Genomic DNA, 23,343 nt, shown 5'->3' with positions numbered 1-23,343 from the left:
GGCATGTGTGTATATGAGTCGATGGGTCTTTCTTTGTCTGTTTCCTGGCACTGCCTCATTGATGTGGGAAACCAATCAAATATAATAAATAAAACTATAATAGTTCATACTGTATTAATTTTAGGGCAGTTATAGATCTTAGAAATTCTAATGAAACATACTGTCATGATTTTGAAGATTCTGCAATTATCCTTAAAATTCATATCTGTTAATATCACTTATTAGCCATTTTCAGTGCTGTCAGTGGATTGAACTAGGGCACGTGAAGCATCTGGGCCTGGATGTGGAAAGGGAGCTGTGGTTTCGGTGCATTATACATGACAGCTAGAGACTGAGTGTGAACGAATGTGGCCTTTGTTGTCTTTTTCTAGTGCTACGTTGTGCACATGCGGGGGGAGGGGGCTGTCATTTCATGTGTGGCGGGGTGGCGATGGGAATGATTAAGGGCAGACAGTATGAATTATGTACATGTGTATATGTGTATATGTCTGTGTGTGTATATATATGTATATGTTGAGATGTATGTGGCGATGGGAATGATTAAGGGCAGACAGTATGAATTATGTACATGTGTATATGTGTATATGTCTGTGTGTGTATATATATGTATACATAGGTATGTATATGTGCATGTGTGGACGTGTATGTATATACATGTGTATGTGGGTGGGTTGGGCCATTCTTTCGTCTGTTTCCTTGCGCTACCTCGCTAACGTGGGAGACAGCGACAAAGCAAAATAAATAAATAAATAAAATGAAATGGTTAATGGAACATTGACTGTGCTTGAAAATAACTTGGGATGTTTTATATGTTTGAATTTAGTCAAGCTTGTGTGACTTTCCTTCCTTCTGATCACATTTTGATATTAAGAAATATAATTCCTCTTGGAATTTTGTATTTAATATATTCACTTAATGTTAAAAGAAAATACTTTGTAATACTTTGTAAGAATACTAGAAATATAAAGAAAATGGACTGTTCAAAACCTAATCACTTTAGTTTTACTTTTGTTTTTGTTTTGTGGTATGAGTAAACTTTTACTTTGTGGTATGCATAAAACTTGTTTAGTTATCTTTTCTCCTAATTCAGTATCAAACCTAAACCAAGTCACTTTTGAAGTTTAAATTATACAACATTGCTAACAATGTTAAAGTATGCATTTTAGTTTTATTACATGATGAATACTTAGACGATTCTTTAATGTACATATGTAAGTTATACAAAAGAATTTACATGTTTGCCTGACCTAATTATTTCTATTCAGTTCTTCATCATAGTATAATGAAAACTGAAAACTGAATCTTGATTTAAAATAATTGAAGAATTCATGTTCAATTTTAATGCATTTACATATTTACATAAGATACTGAAGGCACATGATTATTGACTGTTTCTTTTATCCCTTGATATGCAAACTAATACCCTCCCAGTCTGGTAACTCCTTGTGGATATCCTTAAGCCTGTATGGGAGTGCATGACCTATGCAGTTTGTGAATAAGAATTATGGAAAAATTTATTCATACTTTTCTACCATATTAATTTGTGTCAAGGAATCTGAAACATCCATTTTGTATATGATGTATGCATCTATTTAATTGTAAATATTATGACAAACTAGATAATAGAAATAGTAGTGAAGAAAAATTTCTGATATAAATACTGACAAATAACAGGCATTGATATCAATGAAGAGTATTCATTACCCATTAAATTGTTCTGCTTAAACAATTGAAAACTTCTTACTTTGGTGTTATCCAACTTGGTATACCGTTGCAAAGAGCTAATATTAAACTTTATTGCCCGCACTGAAGATACATTTCAACAACCGCAAATAAAATTCAAATTGAATGTGTGAATCAAAAATACAATGTAAGTCTTTATTTTTTCTTTTCATATGGCTTTTTTCAATTAATCTAAAATATTTAGATCCTGACTTAGACTAGTAGAACTATTCCAAAGTTAATTTTTTATGGGGGAAATAAAAAAATTTCAAGTATATTGTATAAAATGACTAAGCATGACAGCTAGAAGTGGGTGATCTAAAGGGACACCATCAGTATCTCACTGAAGGTGGGAGCGGCAGTAGTTTGGACATAAGGAGAGGAAGAATGAGGAAAAACAAATTGACTTTTAATAAGCTGATGATGCTCACATCAGCCAAAAACCTATATAAATGAACCATTATATAGCTTTAGAAAATTCTCAAAAATCCATTTGTTCATTATTTGTCTTTGATAATGGTTTAAATTGTGTGTGAGAAGTTCCTCATTCTCTCTGAGTAGTGTGTACATGTGTATGTGTGGTGGTTGGGAGGCTGGCCAAGACTCATCAAACAGTTCTCCACCAGGCATGACAAATATATCATCATGGCCCTCAAAAATTCACAAAAAATACCTTTCGTTATCAGTTATTTTCTGTAAGTTTAAATAGTTTGCAAGATGTTTCCTCAATTCTTTTGTATGTAATGTGTGTGTGTGTGTGTGTGTGTGTGTGTGTGTGTGTGTGTGTGTGTGTGTGTGTCTTGGAGGCTGATCAAGATTCATCAAACAATATCTGCCAAGCTAAGAAATGCACCATTTATAATGTTATGTGGGAAGTGTCCTTACAGTGCTTCACAGGTATTTTGTTTTGTATATTTTTTGTACTACCACTATTCTCAATACCATTAAAATCCATAAAGGTCAGCAAAAAAAGCAAAACAATGAAGACAATGAAAGACACTTCAGCTCATCAGTCTGCAACAAGCATGGCACAGACATCAAAAAAAATTTCTAAAGATACTTATTATTACAGTCTAGTAACATGCTTCTTAAATGGCAATATTTGTGCTTTCTCTCCTTTAGCATTTGGTGTTTAATGTATATAATACCATAGAATAATCACTTACAAGACTAATTTTGTGTTAAAAAACATGATTATTAACATTAAATAACATCACATTAAATTAGTACATAAACATATATGAGTGAGTTAGTGACACCAGCAGCCACCCACTTCACCCTGGGTGTGGGTCTGGGGAGTCACATTGGGTTAGCTAAATTGTTAAGGGTATACATATCAGAAATGTAGAGAGGAAGGGGAATACCTTCAAGATTTTGCCATGATGGCTTGGCTAGCACATAGCATTCATCACTTGTTTTGCTTGTTTCTCTTGACTTCAACTCTTCTACTCATCATTTCTTGTATAATGCTAATTTTCTCAGCAGCTACTCTCTTGGCATAGTTGTTCATTTGAGCTTCATCCAGTATTGTTGTCCATATGTCTAATCTTCTGAATGTTTCTTTAGTCACTCCTTGTATGTTTCTTATTTCTTTAGGTATTGCATTAAATATATATTGGACGTATGGAGAAAATGAATGAGGAAAGTTTGACAAGTAGGATATGTGTGTTAGAAGTGGAGGGAACAGGGAGAATGGGGAGACCATACTGGAAATGGAAGGATGGAGTGAAAAAGATTTTGAGTGATGATGGCCAAAACATGCAGGAGGGTTAGAGGTGCGGATGAAATAGAACGAATTGGAGCAATATGGTATACCAGGGCCAGTGTGCTGTCAGTGGACTGAACTAGGGCATGTGAAACATCCTGGATAAACCATGGAAAGTTATGTGGGGCCTTATTATGGATAGGGAGCTGTGGTTTCAATGCATTAGACATGACAGCTAGAATCTGAGTTTGAATGAATGTGGCCTTTTTTGTGTTTTACTGGCGCTACCTGGCCAGAGAGCGTTATTGGATTATGTGTTAATTGACAGGCGCGCGAGAGAGACTTTTGGATGTTAATGTGCTGAGAGGTGCAACTGGAGGGATGTCTGATCATTATCTTGTGGAGGCGAAGGTGAAGATTTGTATGGGTTTTCAGAAAAGAAGAGAGAATGTTGGGGTGAAGAGGGTGGTGAGAGTAAGTGAGCTTGGGAAGGAGACTTGTGTGAGAAAGTACCAGGAGAGACTGAGTACAGAATGGAAAAAGGTGAGAACAAAGGAGATAAGGGGAGTGGGGGAGGAATGGGACGTATTTAGGGAAACAGTGATGGCTTGCGCAAAAGATGCTTGTGGCATGAGAAGCGTGGGAGGTGGGTTGATTAGAAAGGGTAGTGAGTGGTGGGATGAAGAAGTAAGATTATTAGTGAAAGAGAAGAGAGAGGCATTTGGACGATTTTTGCAGGGAAAAAATGCAAATGAGTGGGAGATGTATAAAAGAAAGAGACAGGAGGTCAAAAGAAAGGTGCAAGAGGTGAAAAAGAGGGCAAATGAGAGTTGGGGTGAGAGAGTATCATTGAATTTTAGGGAGAATAAAAAGATGTTCTGGAAGGAGGTAAATAAGGTGCATAAGACAAGGGAGCAAATGGGAACTTCAGTGAAGGGGGCTAATGGGGAGGTGATAACAAGTAGTGGTGATGTGAAAAGGAGATGGAGTGAGTATTTTGAAGGTTTGTTGAATGTGTTTGATGATAGAGTGGCAGATATAGGGTGTTTTGGTCGAGGTGGTGTGCAAAGTGAGAGGGTTAGGGAAAATGATTTGGTAAACAGAGAAGAGGTAGTAAAAGCTTTGCGGAAGATGAAAGCTGGCAAGGCAGCAGGTTTGGATGGTATTGCAGTGGAATATATTAAAAAAGGGGGTGACTGTATTGTTGACTGGTTGGTAAGGTTATTTAATGTGTGTATGATTCATGGTGAGGTGCCTGAGGATTGGCAGAATGCGTGCATAGTGCCATTGTACAAAGGCAAAGGGGATAAGAGTGAGTGCTCAAATTACAGAGGTATAAGTTTGTTGAGTATTCCTGGTAAATTATATGAGAGGGTATTGATTGAGAGGGTGAAGGCATGTACAGAGCATCAGATTGGGGAAGAGCAGTGTGGTTTCAGAAGTGGTAGAGGATGTGTGGATCAGGTGTTTTCTTTGAAGAATGTATGTGAGAAATACTTAGAAAAGCAAATGGATTTGTATGTAGCATTTATGGATCTGGAGAAGGCATATGATAAGAGTTGATAGAGATGCTCTGTGGAAGGTATTAAGAATATATGGTGTGGGAGGCAAGTTGTTAGAAGCAGTGAAAAGTTTTTATCGAGGATGTAAGGCATGTGTACGTGTAGGAAGAGAGGAAAGTGATTGGTTCTGAGAATGTAGGTTTGCGGCAGGGGTGTGTGATGTCTCCATGGTTGTTCAATTTGTTTCTGGATGGGGTTGTTAGGGAGGTGAATGCAAGAGTTTTGGAAAGAGGGGCAAGCATGAAGTCTGTTGGGAATGAGAGAGCTTGGGAAGTGAGTCAGTTGTTGTTCGCTGATGATACAGCGCTGTGGCTGATTCATGTGAGAAACTGCAGAAGCTGGTGACTGAGTTTGGTAAAGTGTGTGAAAGAAGAAAGTTAAGAGTAAATGTGGATAAGAGCAAGGTTATTAGGTACAGTAGGGTGGAGGGTCAAGTCAATTGGGAGGTAAGTTTGAATGGAGAAAAACTGGAGGAAGTGAAGTGTTTTAGATATCTGGGAGTGGATCTGGCAGCGGATGGAACCATGGAAGCAGAAGTGAATCATAGGGTGGGGGAGGGGGCGAAAATCTTGGGAGCCTTGAAGAATGTGTGGAAGTTGAGAACATTATCTCGGAAAGCAAAAATGGGTATGTTTGAAGGAATAGTGGTTCCAACAATGTTGTATGGTTGCGAGGCGTAGGCTATGGATAGAGTTGTGCGCAGGAGGGTGGATGTGCTGGAAATGAGACGTTTGAGGACAATGTGTGGTGTGAGGTGGTTTGATCGAGTAAGTAATGTAAGGGTAAGAGAGATGTGTGGAAATAAAAAGAGCGTGGTTGAGAGAGCAGAAGAGGGTGTTTTGAAATGATTTGGGCACATGGAGAGAATGAGTGAGGAAAGATTGACCAAGAGGATAAATGTGTCGGAGGTGGAGGGAACGAGGAGAAGTGGGAGACCAAATCGGAGGTGGAAAGATGGAGTGAAAAAGATTTTGAGTGATCGGGGCCTGAACATGTAGGAGGGTGAAAGGCGGGCAAGGAATAGAGTGAATTGGATCGATGTGGTATACCAGGGTCGACGTGCTGTCAATGGATTGAATCAGGGAATGTGAAGCGTCTGGGGTAAACCATGGAAAGTTCTGTGGGACCTGGACGTGGAAAGGGAGCTGTGGTTTCGGGCATTATTGCATGACAGCTAGAGACTGAGTGTGAACGAATGGGGCCTTTGTTGTCTTTTCCTAGCGCTACCTCACACACATGAGGGGGGAGGGGGATGTTATTCCATGTGTGGCGAGGTGGCGATGGGAATGAATAAAGGCAGACAGTGTGAATTGTGTGCATGTGTATATATGTATGTGTCTGTGTGTGTATATATATGTGTACATTGAGATGTATGGATATGTATATTTGCGTGTGTGGACGTGTATGTATATACATGTGTATGGGGGTGGGTTGGGCCATTTCTTTCATCTGCTTCCTTGCGCTACCTCGCAAACGCGGGAGACAGCGACAAAGCAAAATAATAATAGTAAATATGTATAATAACATTACCTCGGAACCAATATCTTTAAAAGATTCCTGGTGATACCTAAGACCTTTCTAAAGGATTCTGCAGCCCAAGGCTGCAGTACTTCAAATAGCAAGGAAATGTTGACTCATTTGAAGAGAGAAGTTTTTTGATTGAGACTGTATCCTAATAATACAGCCTCACTAAAGTGACTTTTCACTTGTAACCTTAAACTGGTGGGGTCAAGAAACACCTATATATCCTGTATGTATAGTCAGAGTATAGTTTTTGGTATAAACAAATCCTTCAATATTTTTCCCACATTTCCTAGCCTATCCCTCTCTCAATGAATTACAGTTCAAAAGGTGTAATATTTCTAAATTTATTCATGATTTATGCCACTAATGCTGTACCTGTGTGTCAAATAAGAGTACAGTCAGAAAACAAGATCAATAGAATGAAAGAAACATATCTGCATCTTCCTCTCTTATCAGGAGCTATTGAATGCATCACTTGCACCCTTTGTGAGCATTCACATAGTATTGGACCATACCAGCACAAAACGATTGATATAACTGTGTATTTTCTGTTACTTTAGAATTTTAATCTAGCATTTCTTACATCGTTATTTTCATTTTTTGCACACTCTTGGGATGGAATTTCTACACCATACCTACTGTGTAAGGGTTAAATCTTTGAGCTGCTTTAATTTTTTTTTTCTTTTTACTTGAGAAGCATAATCTAGTTGTGGTTTAGTATACAGGGTGAATAATTTACCAAATATACACATTTCACATATGATCAGATTTTACCTTCTTGGTGTTATCATAATGCATCTGATATACCATAGGAAGTTAAGCTTTGTATGTAATTTTACTACTAGCTGCATTGCACATTATTGGCCTTCATATGCATCACTCAAATTTTACCTTCTTGGTGTTATCATAATGCATCTGACATACCATATGAAGTTAAGCTTTGTATGTAATTTTACTACCGGCTGCAATGCACATCATTGGCCTTCATATGCATCACCCAGATTACTGAAGTCAGTCACATGGTTTGTGATCAATGAGAGACCACTTTGGTCAATCACAGCTCATCTTAGTACAATCACAGCTGGTCTGAGGTCACTCATAGATGGTCGTATGGTCTTTGTTCAAACATAGATGGTTTTTAAGTCAATGACAGTTGGTTGTAGGTTCATAACACCATTTTGTTTTGACCTAAGAGCAGCTGTGATTGACCTAAGACCATTTGATAAAAATATAATTTTGCTAGCAACAGCATGAAGCACTTAAACATAACCAACAAGACAATTTGAGTCCTAAGTCCTTTGAAAATGATCAGTGTGTCCCCAAGTGGGATCCTCAAGACAATGGACTTTTGTGATAATTATATCAATAATAATATGAAAAATATTTTTCTGAAGAATATACAGGAAGTATCCAGAAAAGTTGCAAAAAAAAAAAGGAAAGATCTGAAAAGTTAGCAGTATTTGTTGCTGCATGGATATTTACATCTGGTGTGCTGTGCACACTCGGCTTACTGCATGTTTTGTGGCTTTTTTCTGACACGTCTGTTTGTCTTCTTTGCCACCACCAAAGGATTAAAGATGCACAGAAAACTTTTCTCAGTGCTCATAGCTCAACATTTACTAAAGCAATATTATCATATATAGTTCACCAATAAGCCACTAATCAATGTGGAGTATAGGAGCAAGCATGCCAGGGCCATACCTTCTCCCCTCATTTGAGGTGGGTAATTGACAATTGGATTTTATCTCAGTTCTGATTATTTTAGGCCGTAACTATGTTAGGCCGTAACGGAAGGTGTTGCTGTGTACCACCACTAAAGTGCGTCTTCTAACTTAGATATTTGGTACATGGACAATATGAAGACTGTATAGTAATCACTGGCCAGTGTCAAAATGCAGACCCTTCAGTAATCATAATGAAATTGTTACTCATTCTCCCCATATAGGGCTCTGCCAATAGGTTAGGCATAATTTCTACTGGGTCTCTTAAACATACAGATTCTTGTAGCTTATTTCCTGGCACAAAATAAAAATGCAGGTCTTCTGTCACTGCAACCCATCCTCATTATTTTCCCTTAGATTGAATTTCATCAGCCATTTACCAAACTAACTTTGGAATTTGCCTGGGTCCCCTTGTAAGTTGATGAAATCATCATTTATTACTTCTCACTTCAGATAAGGTCCAATCTATCTGGCAAGACATTTAAATACACCCTCTTCTGCTCTCTCAACCACACTCTTTTTATTACCACACATCTCTCTTACCCTTTCATTACTTACTCGGTCAAACCCCCTTACACCATGTATTGTCCTCAAACATCTCATTTCTAACACATCCAACCTCCTCCGCACAACCCTATCTATAACCCACACTATAGACATATATGACAGCTAAAGACTGAGTGTGAATGAGGTACCACAAGGAAACAGACGAAGAATGGTCCAACCACTCATATACACATATATATACATAAACACCCATACATACATATACATATCAACATATACATAATATACATATGCAGACATATACATATATATATATATATATATATATATATATATGTATATATTCATACTTGCTGCCTTCATCCTTTCCCATTGCTATCCGGCCACACAGGAAATAGGCATTTATGTATATATATGTGTATATGAGTGGATGGGCTATTCTTCATCTGTTTCATGGTGCTACCTCTGACATGGTAAACAGCTGGAAATCCTCCCCTCTCTTTTTTTTTCTTTCTTTTTTAATTTTCCAAAAGAAGGAACAGAGAAGGGGGCCAGGTGAGGATATTCCCTCAAAGGTCCAGTCCTCTGTTCTTAACGCTACCTCGCTATCGCGGGAAATGGCGAATAGTATGAAAAAAAAAAAAAAAAAAATATATAAATGTATTCTGAAATCAAAAAATTTCTGTTTTGAATGGTTGAGAAAAATTATCATGTGCACCCAATGCATGTCTCATGCATAGGATGACTTCATGCTGGTGATACAGCAATCGTAAGAGTAATATCATATGAAGTACTATCACAGGAGACAAAACAAATGGCCCCAGAACACCACTAGCTGACACTGAAAATGCTGACTGAATACCTCACACTTGCTGACCAAATGATTTAAAAGAAAAAAGATATGAACCTTAACCTGGAGTGCAGCTTACATGTTGGAAAGATATCACCTAGTTTTAATGTTTAAAGGGAGGACTAGAGTAAAACAGCAGTGGGCAAAACAGTCAATCCTAGCTCAGATTTTTAAGGTCTCTTCCCTAACCTACAATATCTATTTTAATAGAAGTTTTGCCACAGAAGCTTGTCCTGTGACTCTGCTTTCCCGTACCCTTGTTAGACCACTGATACTTACTGATACTTCTTCTACCAGAGTTGAAAAATATTCTACAATCAACCTACCTAATGACCTAGACATCTCTCCTCAACCATCTCTTTAAGAATCCTAGTTGTTTCTGTCCCCAATCATCCAACATTGTACATTTTTGTATGGAAAAGTTAAGACCTGCATTGATGAGTTTGTGATGGTGCAAACAGTGAGCCTAAAGTTGAATTGCTTGTCATGATCAGAAAATTAAAACTGATGATTGTTTACTGACTTCAACTGTACTGCACATATAGACCATAGATTGTTCATACACAGTACATTACTTGAATATAAAATCATGTGATGGCGTTTTAACTTAAAAGTTATTTCAGCTTTTCATTGAAATATTTGATATCAGTGGTAACTTGATCTCCAGTAGAGATCACTGCTAATGCTGTCAAACTATTGTTTGTTTCAGTAGTGTTATACAAACAAAAAATTCAGTTCTCTTAAAAGCTGAAAAACACTGGTGTCCATCATCAGAATCTTTATACTGTTTCAGGGAATGTTGATTATAAATGGGCAATGTTTTGAACTTTCAATATGCCTACAAGATTTTCTGTGTTGCACAAATTCTCTCTGGTGTGGAGTAAACCATGCACTGTTCTAATTTTTTTATTGTCTTTTTCAGGCATGGGATACACAAGAATTTGTAGCCCAGTTTAATTGTGAATAAAAAACACTAAGTGATTGGGCTGGACAACCCATTATCCAACCAGCTGTTGCCAAAGAGAATCTGAGGTACCATACAGCATCATGCACAGGTGCAGGAAGTAATGCAGCTCCATTTGACTGTCCTCTGTTGAATATTATCTTCATGTAAAGGTATAGTGAATTACTTGTTTTCACTTTTTTTTACTGAAACTATCTATTATGTTCAAAAAATAATATCAGATAAGCAATTTGTAGGCATGGGTTGGCACACTTTTTATCAGCTTTAGATGCAGGCATTATAGATCTGACAACACAGTGATGGGAGCAGTGCAGCTCAGCAGCATCTATACACAAGCCACCACTATTTACTATTTTTCATGAAGTTTTTATTGCATGTTATAAAAAGTTTCATTGTCAAATGTTTTTTAAATTTCATGTTTTGAAGAACTGGGATCTGGGTCTAGAGGTCTGAAACACATCCCAATTTTTCTCTTTAAAGCCCATTATTTGCTGTATTCAGTTTTGCTTTGAACACCACTTTCCATGTAATATGTAAGCCATTTAAAAAGAGATACCTGTAAGTGAGTCTGCCTCTAAGGAAGTAGGATTACCTGTTCAGATGCTGTAAAGTTCTTTCTTTCTGAATAATTGCTGATTTTTACAAAAGATTTATTAGTCCTCATATGAAGTACTACCTGAGGAGGTTCTAGCTCTACATACTTCCAAGACAGAGTTAAGTCTAAATCAGTCTGACTCATCAGTTCTCTCAGTCTGATGTCAAAACTTGATCTATTTGCTTTAAGCTGCAGTCTTGTTCTTGCTGTTTTCTACAGATATTGCTTTGGTTTTTGCACTCTGGAACTGGCTGTTTGTTTGCCCCGGCCATATGCAAAACCACATAATACTCTGCTAGCTACTGGATTAAATGATTATTGTTTAGTTACTGGCAACTCAAGGATGGGCTGTTGTAATGTCTTTTTCTTTTCCAATATCATACAACTCTTTTCATCCCTTACAGAACGTGATGGTTTTGGTGTATTACAGACAGCCAGATAGTGCATATGAAATGAGGCTATTTCTTAGTCCATTCCTTACACTACTTCACTAAAATGTAAATTGGCAACAATGAAAAAAATAAAAGAATATGAGAGGGTACTATAGGTGCCTCCCTCAGACAAAAATTATTAAAACTCTAAATAAGTATTGAAAATTGTATTATGACCCATTTAAGGTGTCATGGCCATTTAAATTCAGCATAGCTTGCATATCTAAACTTGGTATAATGTTAGGCATTTCATTCTTCATATGCCACCAAAACCCAGCATATACTCAAAGAACCTCATTGTGTCATCTTCACTTTGCATCTCTCTTCACCGCTTATGGAGACTGAATCTTCTTCTAATGGTATATTCAAAATCACTCTTCCTGGTCTTCTGATATGTCCTTGCATGATGGTTGGTTATCACTGTAAGCTAAACCCAATCTTTCTCCCATGTAGTTCTATGGAGAACTAAAGTTTGGGGAGTTTTCCTTTGGCTTATTAGAACAGAGGTTGACATATGACATCTACACTAGCCATGTAGTTCTATGGAGAACTAAAGTTTGGGGAGTTTTCCTTTGGCTTATTAGAACAGAGGTTGACATATGACATCTGCACTAGCCCCAAATGAATAAGGGTACCACTGGTTCTCTCAAATGCAGGTAGTCACACAAAGTATGGCATACGTAGTTAGTTCAATCATAATTCTCAAGGCATTGAATTACTCTTCCACTTTGTCTCCAGGTGTCTCCATCTGTGTAACCCTTCGCATATTTCAGTTAGGGCATGTCCTTAATTTTGGCTCTAACCTGTGACTAAAAAGAGAGGGGATTCATGTGCTACTTAGAAAATAACACACATGGTACCTTTAATGGGAAAAGTGATCTAGAAATGGATGAGTTGGAGTGCATGGTTGCTGAAAATATATAGAAATTGGAGAAAAACCCAAATGCTTTGAGGTTATACATGGAAAGAAATCAGAGTTGAACAACTTTAGGAACACAAGCTGGGACTTGGCATTCCACATTCATTCAAAAATTTGAATCAGTATTATATGAGGTTCAGAGAGAGGTCATAGAGAAAAGAAACATGGTTCCATATATGTCAAAAGATACAGATGACAGAAGCAAAGCAGAATTTGAAAGTTTAAGAAAAAGCAAGAAGTTAATATAGTAGAATAAAATGAAAATGCAGTCCTGAACTGTTCCATAACTTCTCAAAATGTATCAGTTAAAAACAAACAGCCCAAAGGACTCATAGGTAAAGACCATTGAAGCAGAAAAGGAAATGTTTGGGAGCTCAATTTTCATATCCAAAGTGCTTTAACACCAAGGACATGGGATGGGGAAAAACTGGAAAGCCTAGACAAGACATAAATGTAGGTTTTGTAAGCTGAAATACCTTTTTCCCTCCTGAGTTGGTGCATGTGCAAACATTAGATAGATTTCTTGGAAATATATGAGCTAGGGTACCATTAATCTCTTAAATATTTGCTAAAGAGGCTGTGGTTAATGTTCAACCTTTGTAAATGACACAGTAGTATTAGCAGCTCCTACTGTTGTAACAGATTCACTCTCAGCCAGTCAGCAACTGCTACTAGGCAGATGTCATCAAACTCCCACTACCAACTATTCAAAACTAATTGATTTTGCAGAATGTGGGCTTCAACCCAAGGTGTCTTCATAAGAAAAAAAAAATAAGAAAATGAGGGGAAAGCCAGACACTGTGAAAATTAGGAAAATTTTGTTGTGAAACTACCTCAGGGAAAAACAGTTTCTCAATCTTCAAAGTATAAAATGCTCCATTCCAGTTTTTCCCATAAGCATAAGAGCATCCCCACATGAAGGAGAAGGGTTAGAGAAAAACTTTTAAATATAACTAACCCCAAGGCAAGAACTTTAATGGTGAATCTGAGAAATTCTGAAACCCAATCTTCACTGTAGGCTATTTTATGTTTGGCAGGGTGGCGACAGGAATGGATGAAGGCAGCAAGTATGAATATGTACATGTGTATATATGTATATGTCTTATGTATACGTTGAAATGTATATGTGCGTGCAGGCGTTTATGTATATACATGTGTATGTGGGTGGGTTGGGCCATTCTTTCGTGCTTCCTTGCACTACCTCGCTAATGCAAGAGACAGCGATTAAGTATAATGAATAAATATAAATAAGTAAATGCCTCACTCTTCTGCTTAGTGATGCAGTAAATAGTTGTCATTTTGATGTTGAAGTCCTTCATCCTTCATAAGTGCTGTCTAGGATTCACCCTAAGCCAGCCTTTTACACAACTCCTTTTTTGAGGCTTAAAACATCCCTATTGTGCTTAGTGTCAGATGTCAATAGCTTTAAGTTGTCAGGCAATTGCTGACGAAGCTTGAAAGGGGACATTGTCCACAATAGTAATCCAGGGTGTCCAAAATACACAAATGTGCAAAACTAGCTCTCAACACTGCACCAGAAAGCACATGGGAGATGATAAACAGTCATCCGCACCACAAAACACTGGGAAGTGAGTACATTGGCAAGATTTGAGTGTTTGAAATATCTTTATATTTTTTAGGCGGGAATAGAATGTTTCCAATCAAAATTGAAAAACATGCACTGTTTTGAGCATTTCATTGTCTCAAATTATGGATAACAGAAGTTTTATGATAACAAGAAGAGTATGACTAAGGGAGCATAAGAGGGTGTATTGAAATGGTTTTGACATGTGGAGATAGTAAGTTCGGGTTAACACAAAGGATATGTATGTATCAGAAGTGGAGAGGCCACGGAGAAAGGGGAGACCAAATTGGAGATGGAAGGACGGAGTGAAAAAAATTTTTAGTTAATTTGGGCTTGAACATGCAGGAGGTGAAAGTCATGCATGGGATAGATTGAATTGGAACAATGTGGGAAATAGGAGGCAATAGACTAAACTAGGGTATGTGAAATGATGAGGGAATCCCATGGAAAGGTCTGTGGGGCCTGGTTGTGGACAGGGGCTGTGGTTTCAGTACATTACACACAAAGTGTGAGAGAATGGATTGAATGAGTGTAGTGTTCTTTATCTGTTCCTAGTTCTACCTTGTTAATGCAGAAAAAAATATATACAGTGCCTCCCAATGAAGATGGTGTGAGCAGGCTCATGGTAGTCATAATGCTGTACCATAACCCACCTAAAATAGTGTTGGTGTCTGCTGTTGATGTTGGCAACCTCTAGTGAACATTGGCAACTATATGACATGCCAGAATACCATATGAGCTTGCCTTAGTAATAGTTTAGCTTTTGTAGGAGATGCGAGTGTTTTATTGTGTATCCTACTTCTGCCCTAGACTGCTCAATGATGTGTCAATAACGACAGTGCAGCATTGCTTAAATGAGAACCTTAACTACTGGAGCTGCAGGCTGCGTCCCAAACCACTCATAACCCATAGTCACTAGAAGAAAAGTGGCAATTTTTGTAAGAAACTTGTAGTGTGGGATACAGCTAAGTTCAGATGTTTCTTGTGGAGTGATGAGTCCACCTTTTCTATGACAGGTGAGTCATGACAAGCATGTGTGCAGGGCATCATGCTGTGATCCATTAGACCCTAAGTACATTACAAGCACTGTAAAGTTCCCAGCTCCACGTATGGTATGGGTTTGTTTCGGTTATTATAGTGTTGAGGACTTTGTAGAGTTAACACCAAAGACTGAAACTATGAACAGACATAGTTACCTCAGGTTACAGTGTGACTGTCTTTCAGATTCATTCAAAAAGTTTGTCTGAAGTGTTCATGCAAGATGGAGGTTCCCTGCCACACTGCCAAAGTAGTTACTGATTGGCTAAAGGACTGTACAGAGGAGTTTTCTGTGAAAGGCCTTGGAATTCACCGCATTTGAATCCAAAAGAAAACTTGTGGGTGCCTATGAAAGTAAAATTACGTAAGAGGGATACTTCATTGCTACCTAAGTTGGAGGCCACCATTCATGAAATGTGGGCAAAGATGAATTCTAAACAGCTTTAGAACCTTGCTAATTCAGTTCCTGGTTATTTCTAGGAGTGTATAAAGAGGAAAGGGAAACCAGTAAGGTACTTGCTGATGGTGAATACACAGTTTTCTTGGTTAAATTTAATGTTTATCCTTGATAGTAGTGCCACAGCCCCACATGGCAACTTCATTGGCGTGCTGTCATTGGATTGAACCAGGGTATGTGAAGCGTCTGGGGTAAACCATGGAAAGTTTTGTGGGGCCTGGATGTGGACAGGGAGCTGTGGTTTCAGTGCATTACACATGACAGAGACTATATACTTCCCTTGTATTCCCTGCATGTCGTATAGGGCAACTAAATAGGAAGGGAGCAGGGGGCTGGAACTCCTCCCCTCCAGTTTTTACTTTTCCAAAAAAAGGAACAGAGAAGGGGGCCAAGTGAAGATTTTTCCCTCTAAGGCTCAGTCCTGTTCTTAACACTACCTTGCTAACACAAGAAATGGCAAATATGTATGAAAAATGCATTAGAGGTGGAAGGATGGAGTTAAAAAGATCTTGAGCAACTGGGACCTGAACATACAGGAGGGTGAGAGATGTGCGTGGAATAGAATGAGTTGGAACAATGTGGTATACCGGGATCGACGTTCTGTCAGTGGACTAAACCAGGGCATGTGAAGCATCTAGGGTGTGCCATGGAAGGGCCTCGATGTGGATTAGGGAGCTGTGGTTTCGGTGCACCACACATGACAGCTAGAGACTGAGTGTGAACGAATGGGGCATTTTTTGTCTGTTTTCCTAGCGCTACCTCACTGCAGCAGAGGGTAGCGATGCTATATCCTGTGGGGCGGGATAGCGAGAGGAATAGATGAAGGCACTTAAGTATGAATATGTACATGTGTATATATGTATATGTCTGTGTATCTGTATGTATATGTTGATATGTATATTATGTTTATGTGCATATGTGATTTATCCCTGGGGATAGGGGAGCAAGAATACTTCCCACGTATTCCCTGCGTGTCGTAGAAGGCGACTAAAAGGGGAGGGAGCGGGGGGCTGGAAATCCTCCCCTCTCATTTTTTTTTAATTTTCCAAAAGAAGGAACAGAGAATTGGGCCAGGTGAGGGTAGTCCCTCAAAGGCCCAGTCATCTGTTCTTAACGCTACCTCGCTAATGCGGGAAATGGCGAATAGTTTGAAAGAAAAAGTGATTTGTGTATATATTTGTGTATATGAATAGATAGGCCATTCTTCAGCAGTTTCCTGGCGCTGCTACCTTGCTGACATGGGAAATAGCTGTGGGGCTAGAAATCCTCCCCTCCTGTTTATAGTTTTCCAAAAGAAGGAACAGAGAGGTGGGCCAAGTGAGGATATACCCTCTGAGGCTCACTCCTCTGTCCTTAATGCTACCTCACTAACGCGGGATAAGGCGAATATGTAAAAGGGAGGTGAGTTTGAATGGAGAAAAACTGGAGGAAGTGAAGTGCTTTAGATATCTGGGAGTGGATCTGGCAGCGGATGGAACCATGGAAGTGGAAGTGGATCATAGGGTGGGGGAGGGGGCGAAAATTCTGGGAGCCTTGAAGAATGTGTGGAAGTCGAGAACATTATCTCGGAAAGCAAAAATGGGTATGTTTGAAGGAATAGTGGTTCCAACAATGTTGTATGGTTGCGAGGCGTGGACTATGGATAGAGTTGTGCGCAGGAGGATGGATGTGCTGGAAATGAGGTGTTTGAGGACAATGTGTGGTGTGAGGTGGTTTGATCGAGTAAGTAACGTAAGGGTAAGAGAGATGTGTGGAAATAAAAAGAGCGTGGTTGAGAGAGCAGAAGAGGGTGTTTTGAAATGGTTTGGTCACATGGAGAGAATGAGTGAGGAAAGATTGACCAAGAGGATATATGTGTCGGAGGTGGAGGGAACGAGGATAAGAAGGAGACCAAATTGGAGGTGGAAAGATGGAGTGAAAAAGATTTTGTGTGATCGGGGCCTGAACATGCAGGAGGGTGAAAGGAGGGCAAGGAATAGAGTGAATTGGAATGATGTGGTATACCGGGGTTGACGTGCTGTCAGTAGATTGAATCAAGGCATGTGAAGCGTCTGGGGTAAACCATGGAAAGCTGTGTAGGTATGTATATTTGCGTGTGTGGACGTATGTATATACATGTGTATGGGGTGGGTTGGGCCATTTCTTTCGTCTGTTTCCTTGCGCTACCTTGCAAACGCAGGAGACAGCGACAAAGCAAAAAAAAAAAAAAAAAAAAATTATATATATATATATATATATATATATATATATATATATATATATATATATATATATATATTTTTTTATTTTGCTTTGTCGCTGTCTCCCGCATTAGCGAGGTAGCGTAAGGAAACAGACGAAAGAATGGCCCAACCCACCCACATACACATGTATATACATACACGTCTACACACGCAAATATACATACCTATACATCTCAACATATACATATATATACACACACACAGACATATACATATATACACATGTACATAATTCATACTGTCTGCCTTTATTCATTCCCATCGCCATGTGTGGCATTCCCTGCCACACATGAAATAACAACTCCCTCCCCCCCTCATGTGTGCGAGATAGTGCTAGGAAGACAACAAAGGCCCCATTCGTTCACACTCAGTCTCTAGCTGTCATGCAATAATGCACCGAAACCACAGCTCCCTTTTCACATCCAGGCCCCACACAACTTTCCATGGTTTACCCCAGACGCTTCACATGCCCTGGTTCAATCTATTGGCAGCACGTCGACCCCAGTATATCACATCGTTCAAATTCACTCTATTCCTTGCATGCCTTTCATCCTCCTGCATGTTCAGGCCCCGATCACTCAAAATCTTTTTCACTCCATCTTTCCACCTCCAATTTGGTCTCCCACTTCTCCTCGTTCCCTCCACCTCCGACACATATATCCTCTTGGTCAATCTTTCCTCACTCATTCCCTCCATGTGACCAAACCATTTCAAAACACCCTCTTCTGCTCTCTCAACCACACACTTTTTATTACCACACATCTCTCTTACCCTATTATTACTTACTCGATCAAACCATCCTCACACCACATATTGTCCTCAAACATCTCATTTCCAGCACATCCACCCTCCTCCGCACTACTCTATCCATAGCCCATGCCTTGCAACCATACAACATCGTTGGAACCACTATTCCTTCAAACATAACCATTTTTGCTTTCTGAGATAATGTTCTCGACTTCCACACATTCTTCAAGGCTCCCAGAATTTTCGCCCCCCTACCCCCACTCTATGATTCACTTCCGCTTCCATGGTTCCATCCGCTGCCAGATCCACTACAAGATATCTAAAACACTTCACTTCCTCCAGTTTTTCTCCATTCAAACTTACCTCCCAACTGACTTGACCCTCAACCCTACTGTACCTAATAACCTTACTCTTATTCACATTTACTCTCAACTTTCTTCTTTCACACACTTTACCAAACTCAGTCACCAGCTTCTGCAGTTTCTCACATGAATCAGCCACAGCACTGCATCATCAGCGAACAATAACTGACTCACTTCCCAAGCTCTCTCATCCACAACAGACTGCATACTTGCCCCTCTTTCCAAAACCCTTGCATTCACCTCCCTAACAGCCCCATCCATAAACAAATTAAGCAACCATGGAGACATCACACACCCCTGCCGCAAACCTACATTCACTGAGAACCAATCACTTTCCTCTCTTCCTACACGTGCACATGCCTTACATCCTCGATAAACACTTTTCACTGCTTCTAACAACTTGCCTCTCACACCATATATTCTTAATACCTTCCACAGAGCATCTCTATCAACTCTTATCATATGCCTTCTCCAGATCCATAAATGCTACATACAAATCCATTTGCTTTTCTAAGTATTTCTCACATACATTCTTCAAAGAAAACACCTGATCCACACATCCTCTACCATTTCTGAAACCACACTGCTCTTCCCCAATCTGATGCTCTGTACATGCCTTCACCCTCTCAATCAATACCCTCCCATATAATTTACCAGGAATACTCATCAAACTTATACCTCTGTAATCTGAGCACTCACCTTTGTCCCCTTTGCCTTTGTACAATGGCACTATGCAAGCATTCTGCCAATCCTCAGGCACCTCACCATGATTCATACATACATTAAATAACCTTACCAACCAGTCAACAATACAGTCCCCACCCCCCCTTTTTTTAATAAATTCCACTGTAATGCCATCCAAACCCGCTGCCTTGCCGGCTTTCATCTTCCGCGAAGCTTTTACTACCTCTTCTCTGTTTACCAAATCATCCTCCCTAACCCTCTCACTTTGCACACCACCCCGACCAAAGCACCCTATATCTGTCACTCTATCATCAAACACATTCAACAAACCTTCAAAATACTCACTCCATCTCTTTCTCACATCACCACTACTTGTTATCACCTCCCCATTAGCCCCCTTCACTGGGTTTTTTTTTTCTTTTTCTCTCCAAAGGAAGGAACAGAGAAGGGGGCCAGGTGAGGATATTCCCTCAGAGGCCTAGACCTCTGTTCTTAACGCTACCTCACTGAGGCGGAAAATGGCGAATAGTATGAAAGAAAAGAAAGATATATATATATATATATATATATATATATATATATATATATATATATATATATATATATCCCTGGGGATAGGGGAGAAAGAATACTTCCCACGTATTCCCTGCGTGTCGTAGAAGCCGACTAAAAGGGAAGGGAGCAGGGGGCTGGAAATCCTCCCCTCTCATTTTTTTTTTTTCTTTTTTAAATTTTCCAAAAGAAGGAACAGAGAAGGGGGCCATGTGAGGATATTCCCTCAAAGGCCCAGTCCTCTGTTCTTAACGCTACCTCGCTAATGCGGGAAATGGCGAATAGTATGAAAATATATATATATATATATATATATATATATATATAAGGTTATTTAATGTATGTATGACTCATGGTGAGGTGCCTGAGGATTGGCGGAATGCGTGCAGAGTGCCATTGTACAAAGGCAAAGGGGATAAGAGTGAGTGCTCAAATTACAGAGGTATAAGTTTGTTGAGTATTCCTGGTAAATTATATGGGAGGGTATTGATTGAGAGGGTGAAGGCATGTACAGAGCATCAGATTGGGGAAGAGCAGTGTGGTTTCAGAAGTGGTAGAGGATGTGTGGATCAGGTGTTTGCTTTGAAGAATGTATGTGAGAAATACTTAGAAAAGCAAATGGATTTGTATGTAGCATTTATGGATCTGGAGAAGGCATATGATAGAGTTGATAGAGATGCTCTGTGGAAGGTATTAAGAATATATGGTGTGGGAGGCAAGTTGTTAGAAGCAGTGAAAAGTTTTTATCGAGGATGTAAGGCATGTGTACGTGTGGGAAGAGAGGAAAGTGATTGGTTCTCAGTGAATGTAGGTTTGTGGCAGGGGTGTGTGATGTCTCCATGGTTGTTTAATTTGTTTATGGATGGGGTTGTTAGGGAGGTGAATGCAAGAATTTTGGAAAGAGGGGCAAGTATGAAGTCTGTTGGGGATGAGAGAGCTTGGGAAGTGAGTCAGTTGTTGTTCGCTGATGATACAGCGCTGGTGGCTGATTCATGTGAGAAACTGCAGAAGCTGGTGACTGAGTTTGGTAAAATGTGTGAAAGAAGAAAGTTCAGAGTAAATGTGAATAAGAGCAAGGTAATTAGGTACAGTAGGGTTGAGGGTCAAGTCAATTGGGAGGTAAGTTTGAATGGAGAAAAACTGGAGGAAGTAAAGTGTTTTAGATATCTGGGAGTGGATCTGGCAGCAGATGGAACCATGGAAGTGGAAGTGGATCATAGGGTGGGGGAGGGGGCGAAAATCCTGGGAGCCTTGAAGAATGTGTGGAAGTCGAGAACATTATCTCGGAAAGCAAAAATGGGTATGTTTGAAGGAATAGTGGTTCCAACAATGTTGTATGGTTGCGAGGCGTGGGCTATGGATAGAGTTGTGCGCAGGAGGATGGATGTGCTGGAAATGAGATGTTTGAGGACAATGTGTGGTGTGAGGTGGTTTGATCGAGTAAGTAACGTAAGGGTAAGAGAGATGTGTGGAAATAAAAAGAGCGTGGTTGAGAGAGCAGAAGAGGGTGTTTTGAAATGGTTTAGGCACATGGAGAGAATGAGTGAGGAAAGATTGACCAAGAGGATATATGTGTCGGAGGTGGAGGGAACAAGGAGAAGTGGGAGACCAAATTGGAGGTGGAAAGATGGAGTGAAAAAGATTTTGTGTGATCGGGGCTCCTGAACATGCAGGAGGGTGAAAGGGGGCCCAAAGACTAGAGTTGAATTGTGAGCGAAGTGGTATACGGGTGTTGAAGTGCTGTTCAGTGGATTGAATCAAGGGCATGTGAAGCGCTGGGGTAAACCATGGAAGCTGTTAGGGTATATTTGCGTTTCGTAAACTGTGGGGGTTTGGCCATTCTTGTCTACCTCCGCAAACGCGGGAGACAGCGACAAAGCGAAAAAAATATGTATCTATATATATATATATATATATATATATATATAATATATATATATATTTATATATATATATATATTTATATATATATATATAACATTTTTTTTTTGCTTTGTCGCTGTCTCCCGCGTTTGGCGAGGTAGCGCAAGGAAACAGACGAAAGAAATGGCCCAACCACCCCCATACACATGCTTGATTCAATCCACCTGACAGCACGTCAACCCCGGTATACCACATCGCTCCAATTCACTCTATTCTTTGCCCTCCTTTCACCCTCCTGCATGTTCAGGCCCCGATCACACAAAATCTTTTTCACTCCATCTTTCCACCTCCACTTTGGTCTCCCTCTTCTCCTCGTTCCCTCCACCTCCGACACATATATCCTCTTGGTCAATCTTTCCTCACTCATTCTCTCCATGTGACCAAACCATTTCAAAACACCCTCTTCTGCTCTCTCAACCACGCTCTTTTTATTTCCACACATCTCTCTTACCCTTACGTTACTTACTCGATCAAACCACCTCACACCACACATTGTCCTCAAACATCTCATTTCCAGCACATCCATCCTCCTGTGCACAACTCTATCCATAGTCCATGCCTCGCAACCATACAACATTGTTGGAACCACTATTCCTTCAAACATACCCATTTTTGCTTTCCGAGATAATGTTCTCGACTTCCACACATTCTTCAAGGCTCCCAGAATTTTCGCCCCCTCCCCCCACCCTATGATCCACTTCCGCTTCCATGGTTCCATCCGCTGCCAGATCCACTCCCAGATATCTAAAACACTTCACTTCCTCCAGTTTTTCTCCATTCAAACTCACCTCCCAATTGACTTGACCCTCAACCCTACTGTACCTAATAACCTTGCTCTTATTCACATTTACTCTTAACTTTCTTCTTTCACACACTTTACCAAACTCAGTCACCAGCATCTGCAGTTTCTCACATGAATCAGCCACCAGCGCTGTATCATCAGCGAACAACAACTGACTCACTTCCCAAGCTCTCTCATCCCCAACAGACTTCATACTTGCCCCTCTTTCCAAAACTCTTGCATTCACCTCCCTAACAACCCCATCCATAAACAAATTAAACAACCATGGAGACATCACACACCCCTGCCGCAAACCTACATTCACTGAGAACCAATCACCAATCAAGTATGAAGTCTGTTGGGGATGAGAGAGCTTGGGAAGTGAGTCAGTTGTTGTTCGCTGATGATACAGCGCTGGTGGCTGATTCATGTGAGAAACTGCAGAAGCTGGTGACTGAGTTTGGTAAAGTG

At 39.7% G+C, this 23,343-nt stretch overlaps 2 protein-coding genes across 6 annotated transcripts in view; one reads left to right on the top strand and one right to left on the bottom strand.

Moving 5' to 3' along the window:
• LOC139746857 (uncharacterized) overlaps positions 1–23,343 on the top strand; it is a 456,577-nt gene that overhangs the window by 24,605 nt on the left and 408,629 nt on the right. For both annotated transcript variants that reach the window (XM_071658479.1, XM_071658480.1), the window contains exon 2: positions 10,514–10,707. The gene's annotated coding sequence lies outside the window, so the exon portion shown is untranslated. The remainder of the gene's footprint in view (positions 1–10,513; positions 10,708–23,343) is intronic.
• LOC139746859 (uncharacterized) overlaps positions 1–23,343 on the bottom strand; it is a 118,710-nt gene that overhangs the window by 20,188 nt on the left and 75,179 nt on the right. The window lies entirely within an intron of this gene.

Source organism: Panulirus ornatus, chromosome 66, assembly GCF_036320965.1.
Source record: "Panulirus ornatus isolate Po-2019 chromosome 66, ASM3632096v1, whole genome shotgun sequence".
NCBI lineage: Eukaryota > Metazoa > Arthropoda > Malacostraca > Decapoda > Palinuridae > Panulirus > Panulirus ornatus.
This window is presented reverse-complemented; position numbering and strand designations above follow the sequence as displayed.